Raw genomic sequence first — 12,398 nt, 5'->3', positions numbered from 1 at the left:
AATGCCAATTTAATAGAAGAAAATATCCCTGCATTGACAGAGTACTTGGAGACCCAATGTCCTTCTGCTACCTTAATACTAAACCTAAAAATACATGCACACAGATCTATTTCCCCATCTGTCGGGGGAAGCCAGCCCCTAACACATCATTACGGGTCCTGTAGGTGCAATTGTACAGCGATAATAAGTAAAGATCATAGTAAAGTTATAGAGAGCATGAGAGATAGAAGTGAAGTATTGAAATAAATGGAGTCAGACACGTTTCATGGTAGCATGCTCACCTCAGCCCCTCTTGATGGTCCACGTGGAGGGAGAGAGAGCGAGTTTAATGGTAGCCCTGGCCCCTTTTATATTCTCTGGGGACATGCGAACCCCCTAATTACAGGTGAGGACATACATCACTGGAACAGTAATGAGGGGGGTGGTGGTCTAGGGACATACTCAGCAATAGGAAGGGGAGGGATCCTAGGTTCAGGATGGCTGCCTAACTTTGACCTATTTTCTAGATCTCCATAGGAACCATTATCAGTAGGGTGTGAATGCTTGGTCTCAGGCCTCAAGAATGAATAGTTTATTGTCCCCTGTAGCAGGGAGTGAGGCCTGCCCTATTGTCTGGTTGACTAGCTGCCCTAGAGGCCTACCCTGTAGTTTGGTGACTAACTACCCTTGGGAGGATGTCTGGAAGCGTTTGACCTCTCCCCACACTCATCCTCATATATAAATCTATTTGAATATGTACATGCCTTTATTTAGACCTTTATAAATGCCCTTTGCCTACTAGCTCTTTCCCCTATTTCCTTTGACTTACCTCTTGTCCCACTATCATGCTCAGTCTTCATTTGTGTTTCAGTAATTCCTCTTGGTTACATTACCCTTGATCACTCCCTACCAGGCCTCCTACACCCTCCTCACCACCGATTTGGATCATTTGTTGTTCCCTTGTCCCTGGGTTTGTTAACACGACTACCTTTTCTCCCACCTTCTCCTCTCCCATGTCCTCCCCGCCCCCCCTACTGTCGGTCCTGTTGTCTTCTCCTGCAGATTGTTCATTCAGCCTATCTTATTTAGACAGACCATTCAGGTCTCTTTTTGTTTGTTTTAAGTACGATGTTCTTCTTTTATTTTTAATCATTTTTGGGGCGCATACAACTCTTATCACAATCCATACATATATCAATTGTATAAAGTTCAATTCTTTTTCTTTCTTCATTGCCGTCCCTCTCTACTACCTGTCACCCTGCTCAAGTTCTCTTAGCCAAACACTCTCTTAATTAGGCCCCTGACAGTACTCCCCTTCCGTCTTTCTCCGGAACCCCTGACTCCTTGTCTGCACCCCCAGTAAGGGTTCCTCCATATTCTGGCTACCCCTCACCATCACCTCCCTCCGCTATGCCCTCAACTCCCAAAGGCTGAGGCACTGTGCCTCTGACACCTGTCCCCTCCCTGGAACCAGATCCCTCAGACTCCGTGGAGTCTCTCTCTCTCTCTGTCTCCCCCCTTCCCGGCTCCCTCCCTGCTTGGCCTTCTCTGAACCAACACCCGCTGCCTCTGACAGACCTTTCCCAGACAGGGAAATAGCGCACACAAATCCTGGGTCGCTGCCCTGAGACCCAGGAGGGAGGGGTCAGAAAGCTCAGGGAAGTAACAACTTTAATCACCTGCCACACTTGATATCAATATCCTCTGAAATCTAGACAATTTCTGCCAGTAAACGCACAAATAGTCTGAGATTCTGTACATACAGACTGCCTTTTCTCTGCGCTCCCGTCCCTTTCTCTGTATTTCCTGCTCTCCTTTCCAAGTCTTCTTGACTAAAGGAAATTCCTCCTCTTCTGTTTCTGTACCCCGTCTGGTGTCTACCTTTTCAGACCTGCCTGAACTCCTTGTCTCCCTTCTTACTCACCCCTCTCCCTATTCTGGCCACCCGGAGACCTCTTCTCCTGATCTGCCCACCTCCGCTAGAGGTACCTGAGTCTGCACTCACCTCACCAGGTAGCAAGTACATGTGATCAAAGAACACCCCTGCCCCCTTCTTTGTCCACTCCGGAAAGTGGCCGGGGCTGAGAGAGTGGTCTGGTTCATGTTCCCTTCTCTCTCACTGATTTATCTCACATTAAAAAGCATTTAGGCTCCTTTTAATGATCCCATCACCTATATTAAGGAGTTTTGATATTTAACTCAAGCTTATAATTTGTCCTGGCATGATATTTTTGTCATCCTTTCCTCCACCCTGACCACAGGAAAGCATTTTTCTCTCTGTTCAGCAGCACGCCAATCAGGTTCATTTAACCTACTCTGATCTAAGTAGTTCCCAGACAAAAACCTGGTTAGAGTTACCAAGTTAACAATCAATCAGGCAGGGACAGAAGTACCTACTGTAATAAAATGCTTCAGTGTATCCTGGCTGGGCTTCACCCCATTTCCCATATAGGAATCAATTTTAATAAACTTATGACGATCACTCAAAAACCTGACGAGAATCCAGCCACCTTTTAAGCCACTTAACTATTGCTTTACATTAAACACTTACAAAGGCGGAGGAAGGCCCTCAAACCCAGGTCTGAAATTTAGTGAATATGGTATTTAAGGATTTTAACAGTGGTAAGGAGCAGGCAGAGTCAGCCTGTGATACCTGGTTCTGTTAGGTAGCTTAGCCTAGGGAACTGGGAAGTCCATTAAGCATGCCCGGGAGAGCCAGCAAAAGACAAAAGCTGGATTTTCCCGCAGGTGGGCTTGGATGGGCGTTACACCTGGAGCAGCCCACCTGGGCCCGGGTGATTGTAATTCAGCCAATGGGATCGACCTGGGGTCATTCGCCACACCTCCCCTGGGAACCTTTAAAAGGCAGGGACCGGAAGGGAGAGGGGCTCTTGGTCTTTTGGTCTTTTGGTCTTTTGGTCTTTTGGTCTTTTGGTCTTTTGGTCTTTTGGTCTTTTGGTCTTTTGGTCTTTTGGTCTTTTGGTCTTTCTTTTGGTCTTTTGGTCTTTTGGTCTTTTGGTCTTTTGGTCTTTTGGTCTTTTGGTCTCGCCTCGCCCTCGCCCTCGCCCTCGCCCTCGCCCTCGCCCTCGCCCTCGCCCTCGCCCTCGCCCTCGCCCTCGCCCTCGCCCTCGCCCTCGCCCTCGCCCTCGCCCTCGCCCTCGCCCTCGCCCTCGCCCTCGCCCTCGCCCTCGCCCTCGCCCTCGCCCTCGCCCTCGCCCTCGCCCTCGCCCTCGCCCTCGCCCTCGCCCTCGCCCTCGCCCTCGCCATCTTCGTGGGAGGGGAGAGATCCTTGCGTGTCCCGGAGCAGTCTCTGCCAGGCCGCATGGTCAAAGGAATCCTATGGGTGCCGTGTAAAACCTGATGCTTCTTTGAACTTTCATTAAATTCACTTGGATCACAAGCCCAGCTTCGGCATGAAATCTTTCTTGCGCCGAGCCAAGGACCGAGGATGAGATTTAGGCCGAAGAGAGAAACCTAACAGTTCCGGCAGAAGGTAAATCTTCAAACCCAAACCTTAGTAGCAGCCCTGTGGCTGGTGATCCCCTGAGGCCCCAAAGGGGCAGCGCTGAGCAGGGGTGTATGGGAACAATGACCGCCACCTGGTGCCTGCTTCAAGTGTGGAGAAGGGCACTGCTCACAGGAGTGCCCCAAGCCTAGAGCTCCAACCAAACCCTGCCCGGCACGTGGTCAAAGCGGACACTGAAAGTCCAACTGTCCTTGGAAAATTGACAGGCCCTTTGCGTCTTCACTCGGGGGACTGTCCTTCCAATTCCTGACCCGCCGTTGGCCCTGCTGGGATTGGCCAAAGTGTGAGGAGACCCTGACTGTACTCCCCATCACCCTTGCCAAGCCTAGGGTATTGCTCAAAATATTGGGTGAGTAAATTTCCGTCTTACACAGAAGCTATCTTTTCGGACCTGCCCTCATTTTCAGAGCTAAGTAGTCCTTCCTCAATCTCGCTCATGGGTATTGATGACAAGCCTACCTGCCCCAGGTGTACTAGCCCTTTACTCATTCCTTCCTTATAATCCCTTCATGCCCGGAGCCTCCTTACACCTTACTTTTGGTCTCACAGCACCTCTGCTCCTTTCCCTTCTTTCACCCAACCTGGAAGAACTGGCCCTACAGACCTCGTTGCTTCCTGATGTTAACCCGTCATACAATGCCTCCTTTCTAACCACCTCATTACTCCTACCCACTCTCTCTGAGACACGCCAATCTTGCCAGTAAGAAACCAAATGGTACTTATCGCTTGGTCCAGGACCTGCACCTCATTAAGGAAGCTGTTATCCCCATACACCGGTAGTTCCTGACCCCTCTAGTCTTTTGTCCTGCATCCCCCCCTTCCACTACACCTTTTCACCATCCCCCTTAATCCAGCTTTTCAGCATTCATTTGCCTTTGCCTGCAGCCCCTCCTAAAACAGTTTAAGGCAAATGCAGCCCAACTCCTTAATTCCTCTCTCCCCGCTAGGCACCATTATCTCATTCCATGGTTATTTATTCAGGCCTGTGCCTCACCGCAATCACCCAGGGTTTACTCTTAATAGCCAAGGGGTCACCCACTGCAGCTGAATAAGCATAGTTCCTCCCCACTCAAAGGTCGTGAAGAGCAGCATTCCTCCATCCTGATCTCTCCAGCTTCCCTGCAGCGACAGCTCCAGAGTGCCGCTATGATGATAATAAATCAGGGATAGTAAGGCAAAGCATAGCTGTTGTCCTACCTGTCCTGGTAAACTTCAGTTTTGCCTCCTCCCTGGCAGCGGCAGAGATTTCTAGTAGAACATTAGAGCACAGCATGCTCCAAACACAGAACTTTGACAACTCCAGCCTGTTATGGACTCCACCTCAGAGTTTCTCACCTCCCTAAAGCGACAGCTTACATCCCTGGCACAAGTAACCTTCAGAACAGTCGTGCATTGGATCTGTTAACAGCTAACAAGGAAGGTGCATGCATGTTTCTAAGAAAAAAGTGTTACTGTATTAAAAAGTCGGGAGTAGTTGAGCAAACTGTTAAGGTGTTAAAAACCATGGCTGTAGAGATCAGAAGTCACTGCTGGGGCAATGCTGGCAACCACCTCCTGGTTCCCAAACCCCGTTATGTCCTGGGTCATGCCCCTGGTAGGACCCCTGGTAACAATTTGCTTGCTGTTCCTTTTAACCCTTGTCCTTTTAAGTTCCTTCAAGAATGAAAGACACATCCAACCTAATTGCTAACCAACTCTTGTTACAGCCTTTCAGCCCCCTACCTGCCAATGCTGTTCCAAACCATTCTGGCCCATAGCCCTCCCCCGCATTGTCCCATATCAGCAGAAAGTAATCAGATCATATATTGACACCCATTTATCACTAAAAAGACTGGAATGTTTGGACTAAGGTGAAGCAGATCATGGCCCTGCATGAGCTTCCTTGCATGTCCTGAAGGCCAGCAGCAGACAGCCCCAGATAAGATAAGATAACCAGTGAAACCAGATGTTCAAATTTTGAAGAAAGCCACAAGGAGTCGATAAGCAATTGTCAGAGTGTTCAGACCCCATATCCTACTTGCCATACATTTCTCACCACCCCTTAAAATCCCACGCCATGTCTACTGAGCACAACTTCCCTAACCTGGTTTACCTAGGTCATGGAACCTCATCCGGATCAACCCCTAATAAAGCTATTTCTGTTTCTACTCTCCCTTGGCCTGTCAGTTATGTCTGTCTGTCTTCCTGTACCTCAGTTTCACCTTTACACCTTGTACTCATTGTTATTCATGTAACTTCCCCCCCCAATTTTAGCAAAAAAAACTACAACAAAACATCCACCAATTCAAAACTTCTACAAGTATAATTTAGTGTCATTGATTATACTCTTTGTGTATAATCATTTATTGCTAGCCCTCTCCAAATAGTTCCACCAACATTAAAATTAACTCAATGTCCCTTAAACAAAACTTCCTCCTTTACCCATAGTAACCATAAGTCAAGTTTGGTTTTTTGGTTTTTTTTAGCAGTTTTCTTGGTAAGATATTCACATATCATACACTTCCATGATTGAATCGCTTTTAAAAAGAGTTGGTATACATAATCACAATCCGTTCTAATGCTCCCTCCCAACTCGGGAATTGATTGCTCCCTAATTTACCTCCCCTTCTTCCTCCCTCCCCCATTCCTGAAAATCATTGCATTAGTTATTGTCTCCATGCATCCACCCTTTTGTGCTTAATAAACTGGAAACCTAACAAACAATAAAAAACAAAAACAAAACAAAAAATAATACAAAAATAAAGAGTAAGAAAAGTCCACCATCAATATTTAAAAAGCCAGAGAAGAAATTTCTGTTGTGGAACACTCGAGAAATATTTGAGCCCAGAGAAAATTCCTATTGGGCAAGAGGAAGGTCTACTGACCAAATACATTACACCATGGTGCCATCTGCCATAATCAAGTTTATAATAAGTATTAGGTAGCTAGAAACAGGAACCAGGGGTCACATACCAAGGCTCATGCCCCCTTACAGGAAGTTGGAAGCCAACAAAGGCTAAGTGGTGTGTGTCAATTAAAGCTAGGCCAGGTGGGTAGTACACGTAGGTGGACGGTACACATAGTTGGCCCAAACTAGGCCAGGTGGGCTTAATTCATTCAATGGGGTCAACCAGTACCGTTGACCACACCTCCCAGCCGAAGGCCCTAAGGGCCAGAACCTCTCTTCCCACTCTTCCCCTTTGGCTGTTTCTCTGCTTTCTGCTCAGCTGTGCTGCAGTCTCTCTCTGGTCTCAGGCTGCCATGTGTGGGTGCGCAGTCCTGGGTTGCCCATGTTCAGTAACTGCTAAACCTGAAACTTCTTCTGTCCTTTATAAAACCCCACTTGGATCACAAACCAGGCTTCAGCGTGACTTCTTTCTCGTGCAAAGCCAAGAACAGAGGTATTTCCCACCTGAGAAACCTAACATAATCTCTGTCTAATAGTAAAACTGTTTGAATCCCTTGCCTATGGCTAGAGGTCAGAGGCTTAATCTGACTTGATACTCTGCAGGTGGAATTGGGTTCTACCATCCTTCACAGCCTTCTACAAATGGGTGCTCACACATTTCAGCTCTGATACTTTCCCCTTCATCATGTTTGGATTTTGTTATTATCATCCTTGGCTCACACAGGCTAGGATGGTTCTTCTGTGTGACCTTAGTTGATGCCTCACTTAGATGCTTACTTGCTTGCTTGAACACAAGTCTTTAAGACTCCAGACACTGTTCCAATTGGTAGGCAGGCATTATCTGCTTCCTTCAACTTTGCGTAGCACCCGTATCTTCAGTGATTTCTTCCTGAGGGTGAGTATGGAGCCAGGCCACATTACAAGAACTAACTGTTCTTGGATTGGACTTGAATTGCGTGGGAGCCCGGCAGCCTTCTTCTTGTCCTCAAGTCATGAATTACTCTACTGACTTTAGTGCTCCTATTATGACAAACACCAACACCCAAGCCAGAACCAAAAAGACCAGCAACAGCAATGCAAACCAAAACCAAAACAATCAAATACAAAACAGAACATCACCCCCCAACACAAAAGAAAAACGCTGTCAATCACCCCCCTAAGGTATAAGGCTATTACATAGATAACCAGTAATTTATCCAATGGCATTGAATTTAAGGTACTGTTGATATGAGTTTATTTGAGTACAGTCCAACTGCAAGCTGCAGTCTATGAGTTGTTTTGTACAGATTGATTTCTTTTTTAAATAAATCATTTTATTGGGGCTCATACAACTTATCACAATGTATCCATACATACATCAATTGAGTAAAGCACCCTTATACATTTGTTTCCCTCATCATTCTTAAAATTCGCCTTTTACTTGGGTTCCTGGAATCAGCTCATTTTCCTTTTTTTCCCCTCCCTCTCCCTCCACGCTCCCCCTCCCTCATGAACCCTTAATAGTTTATAAATTATTATTTTATCTTATCTTACACTGCCTGGCATCTCCCCTCACCCACCTTCCTGTTGCCCATCCCCCAGAGAGGAGGTTACATGTAGATCCCCGAGATCGGTTCTCCCTTTCTACACCCGCTTCCCTCCAGTGTCGCCACTCTCACCACTGGTCCTGAGGGGTTCATCCGTCCTATGATTTCTTAATTGATTGAGCTCTGTTTACATTGAGAATGGGGGCTGGTGGTAGGGGAACGTTTCTTGTACCATTTTGCTTCATAGGGTTTCAAGACTGTGGACCTTTCAGAAGATCAGCAGACTTGTCTTCTGAGGCACCTCTGGGTGTGCTTGAATGGCCAATCTTTCAGCTAGTAGTAGATGTGGTTAGGTGCTGTCAACTCAGTTCCAACTCCTAGAAATCCTATGTGCAACAAAAGTAAAACATCACTCAATCCTATAGCAAATATAAATAAAGGTAAGGAAAGAAGTATTGCCATAAAATCATGGAAACTTTTACTAAACAAAAATATAAAAATATAAAGGTATTGTTTTGTACTGTGAAGATATTTCTCAACACATTCTCCACTTAAGCCTGCACACCGGTGAAGGTGGGGTTTCCAGATCTCAAATGCTGCCTGGAGGAACTCTGAACTCTACAAAGTCGCTCTCTTGGCTTCCTTGGAGGACTAAAACCATGGGCCCTTTCAACATTCCTTGACTTTGGGGAACAAAATTTTGGAAGGGGAAAGTTCGGGGACTGTAGAGTAAGGTTTTTTTTAACACATGCCAGCCGTTGCTCCCCTCAAAGAATCAGCAGGTGCCGTGACACGATGGACAGTATTCCCCAGCCCAATTTTCTTCACCAGTATTGTTTTTCAATTTTCTTAAAATGTCTTCACAACAAGCCCTGTGGTTGTCTGATCAAGAATCCCCAAAAGTGGTCAGCGTAGCCTTCTAAACGACGTCTCCACCTTGAGTTTAACTTGTCCCCCAGATCCCCCCAGAAGTTACTGTTTTGATTGGATCTTCTTCCCCCCCCCCCCCAAGTTCTTAGAGACTAACTCCAAACTCACTGCCTTCAGGCTGATTCCAACTCATGGTGATCCTTTAGGACAGGGTAGAACTTCCCTGTGGGTGTCCAAGACTGTAACTCTTTACAGGCATAGAAAGCCGCATCTTTCTCTCATGGAGCAGCTGGTGGTTTTGAACTGCTGACCTTGTGGATGGCAGCTCAATGTGTAACTGGTAAGTTTCTGGAGTGAGTTATACCTCGGTTCTTTGCTACACATGCTGAAAGAATTCACGCTGAAGCACGTTGTGTAATCCAAATGAGCTCTTATGAAGGACAGGACAAGTTTCAGGTTTTACACTCTCAAAAGAGTACTTCTGGAAAGCGTGCCAAGCTGCATTGAGGCCATGCTGGGGTTCACAACTGGGCACCAACAACTACGTGGAAAAGAGCACCCACATGTGTGGAACTTGGGTGGAGGCGATCCTGGGAGGCCAGAAGCTCAAGAACCCTAGAGGCTAAGGATATGTGTGCCAAGAGGTTCTGGGCCCCAAGTAGGGCCAGAGCAGGCGCATGTGTGCCCACGCGGAGGAGGGAGACCCCCACCCTCCACCTGCCGCTGACCAGGAGCAGGGTCAGAGAGCGAGGCCTTCCCACAGCCAGGATATTTCAAACCTCTGCAAGGGGAGGCATGGTTGATGGTATTGGTTGACCCCATGGGCTGAGTTAGGCCCACCCTTGTGATGTAACTAAGATGGGGATGTACAAGATATTGGTTTTACCTGGACCTAGGGGCCTTGTTTCTGTGCGTGCTCAGTTTGGGGTCTTCCCATAGGTGGCTAATGACTGCCTGATGTCTTTCCAACCTCCTCCATGGGGGCCTTTGCAGGCATGGGGGGACAACCCCCCCATCCCTAAATCTAGCCACCTAACTGGGGGAGCCCTTGTGGTGTAGTGGTTACAAATTGGGCTGCCAACCAGAAGGTCAGCTATTTGAAACCACCAGCTGCCCCATGGGAGAAAGACAGGGCTTTCGACTCCGGTAAAAAGTTGGTCTCAGAAAATCCACAGAGACAGTTAGTTCTACCCTATCCTTCAGGGTTACTCTGAGTGGGCACCCCCTTGATGTTAGGGGGCTTGATTTGTTTGTTGAAAGAGACTAAGAGAAGTATACTGGTGTGAGAACTTGTCTGAAGCTGTCCACCGATCACATGTTACAGCCTATGTAAGCACACTTTATTTGGAATAAACCCGTGCCGGTATGAACTGAAACCCAAACCCACTGCCTTTAAATCCTCTCTGACCATAATGACCCTAAAAGGTGGAATAAAACTAGCCCATCGCACTCCCAAGGTAATACTCTCTCTTTCTCTCTTTTTTAAAAACAGTTTTATTGACATATCATTCACATATCCTATAGCTCGGTCGTTCAATCATTTAAAAAATCAGCATGTATTTTTTTAAGAGGTGCAAACTGTTAAGAACTGGGCTGCCAACCAAAAAGTCGATTCTTTGCACCCACCCAACAGAGCCTCTGAAGAAAGGCCAATCTGCTTCAGACTGGGCAGAACTCTGAACACCATACGGACGAGTGTCGTCCTGCTCTGCAACGCAGAGTGTCACCGCGAAGTGGAATTGATTCAACAGCAACTGAGATAGGACTAGACTATACTTCCGCGCCTTTGTCAGTGCCTGTCTCCAGGGACACTGGCCTTCTACACTGTGGAAAGCGAGCTCCTTGGAGTTCTCCGCTCCTGGGATTTGTTATAGCAGTCCCAGACAATGAAGACAAAGCCCTGTCTTTAAACCTTTAGCGTTAATCTTGTCAGAATTTACAAAGGATTTGTTAGGTAGCCAGATTGGGGACAAGGGGGTTGTCATGCCTGCGAAGGCCCCCGAGGGGAGGTTGGAAGGAAGTCAGGTGACCATTAGAGGCCTGTGAAGGCCCCAAACTCCTATTCCAGCCCCCAAGCCAGGTGGGAGGCACACCTGGGTGGTCCAAACTAGGCCCAAGCTGATGACCTCACCAAATGGGCTTAACTCAGTCAATGGGGTCAACCCATACCACCAACCAGGCGTTCCTGCCAGAGGTTTGAAATATCCTGGGTGTGGGAAGGCTGCCATCTTTTCACCCTGATCCTGGTCAGAGGCAGGTCGGAGGGTGGGGCACACGTGCCGCCTGGGCATGCCCCCTCAGGGTGTGCTCCGGGCCAGCTTTGGGCCCCTCTCTTACTCTCCTGTCCCCGCTTGGTCCATAGCCTCTCGGGGTCCCCTCTCCTCACTCTTTGGCCCCAGTTCCCCATGCGGGGGTGCTTTTTCCACGAGCTGGCTTGTGCCCAGTTGTAAAGCCCTTTGCCTGTAAAGCCTGAAACTTGCCCAGTCCTTCACAAAAACCCACTTAGATTACAAAAGGGGCTTTGGCGTGAATTCCTTCATGTGGGAAGCCATGAACCGAGGTAGTACCCACTCAAGAACCTTACAGATTGTTTAAATTTTTGTCATAGTTTAAAAAGGACAGTGAGCTATGCTTAGGCCCAGAAAACTGAGTTCTAACAAGCACTGAAAATCCGCTCCGGGAACCCTTTGTGGCGCAGATTCTCGCTATGAAATGGCATCTGACATAGGCTGCTTTTAGTTGGAAGCACAAACTAAGAAAGGCAAAGGCAGAGACAAACTTTGAATGAGTGAAGCTCCACCAAGCACACACAGGTCTTCTTCATGTTTAGTTTACAAGGGGGATTCCAGGAGAAGGGACAGGCAACAGTCAGAGTAGGGAGAACCAGGATGGGGACTCAGGGTGTGGAGGGGGAGCAGCAGTTCACTCAGGATTGCGTAAGAATGGGAGAGCTGACACCAACTGTTCTAGTCAATAAGTGTATTCTTTCCAGCTGATTCTTACTAGAAAAATCATAATTGAAAAAGAGCTAAAACAAGAAAAGTTTCCTTTAGTCAGGAAGTGCTATATGTACAGGGATAAAAAGTCCCTTTTGCCTTTCAAGTTAGAGGGTGGGTGGTGGTTATAGTTTATGGAAAGACCCCCACCCCCGCCAGACCCCCAACAGCAAATGAAGACGTGTTCATACACATTTTGGAGACTGGTTAAATATTAGGAAATCTCTGTATGGTACTTACTACATGTGTTAGGCTGGGTAGACTCGAGAAACAAAGCCATAGAGAGTCATGTGTATAAGACAGAGTTCTATATAAAGGGTAATTGTACATTAAGAAAGTATCCTAACCCAGTCCAGTCCAAGCCCTTAAGTACAGCATTAGCCCCTATGTCTGATACCGATCTGTAAAGTCCTCTTCAGACTTACAAAACACATGCAATGACGCCGAATGCAGGACAATCACAGGCCAGTGGATAGAAAGTCTTTGGATCCAGTGGTGTTGTGTGAATCTCAGCACTGGCAGGGTCTCCACGTGGCTTCACCAGCTAAGGGCACTAGCGGTAGTGTCATGGGTCTTGTCAGCAGTGTCTTCCATTAAGTCAGCACATGCCTGAG

Source organism: Tenrec ecaudatus, chromosome 1, assembly GCF_050624435.1.
Source record: "Tenrec ecaudatus isolate mTenEca1 chromosome 1, mTenEca1.hap1, whole genome shotgun sequence".
Taxonomy (NCBI): Eukaryota; Metazoa; Chordata; class Mammalia; order Afrosoricida; family Tenrecidae; genus Tenrec; species Tenrec ecaudatus.
Note: the sequence above shows the minus strand (reverse complement) of the source record.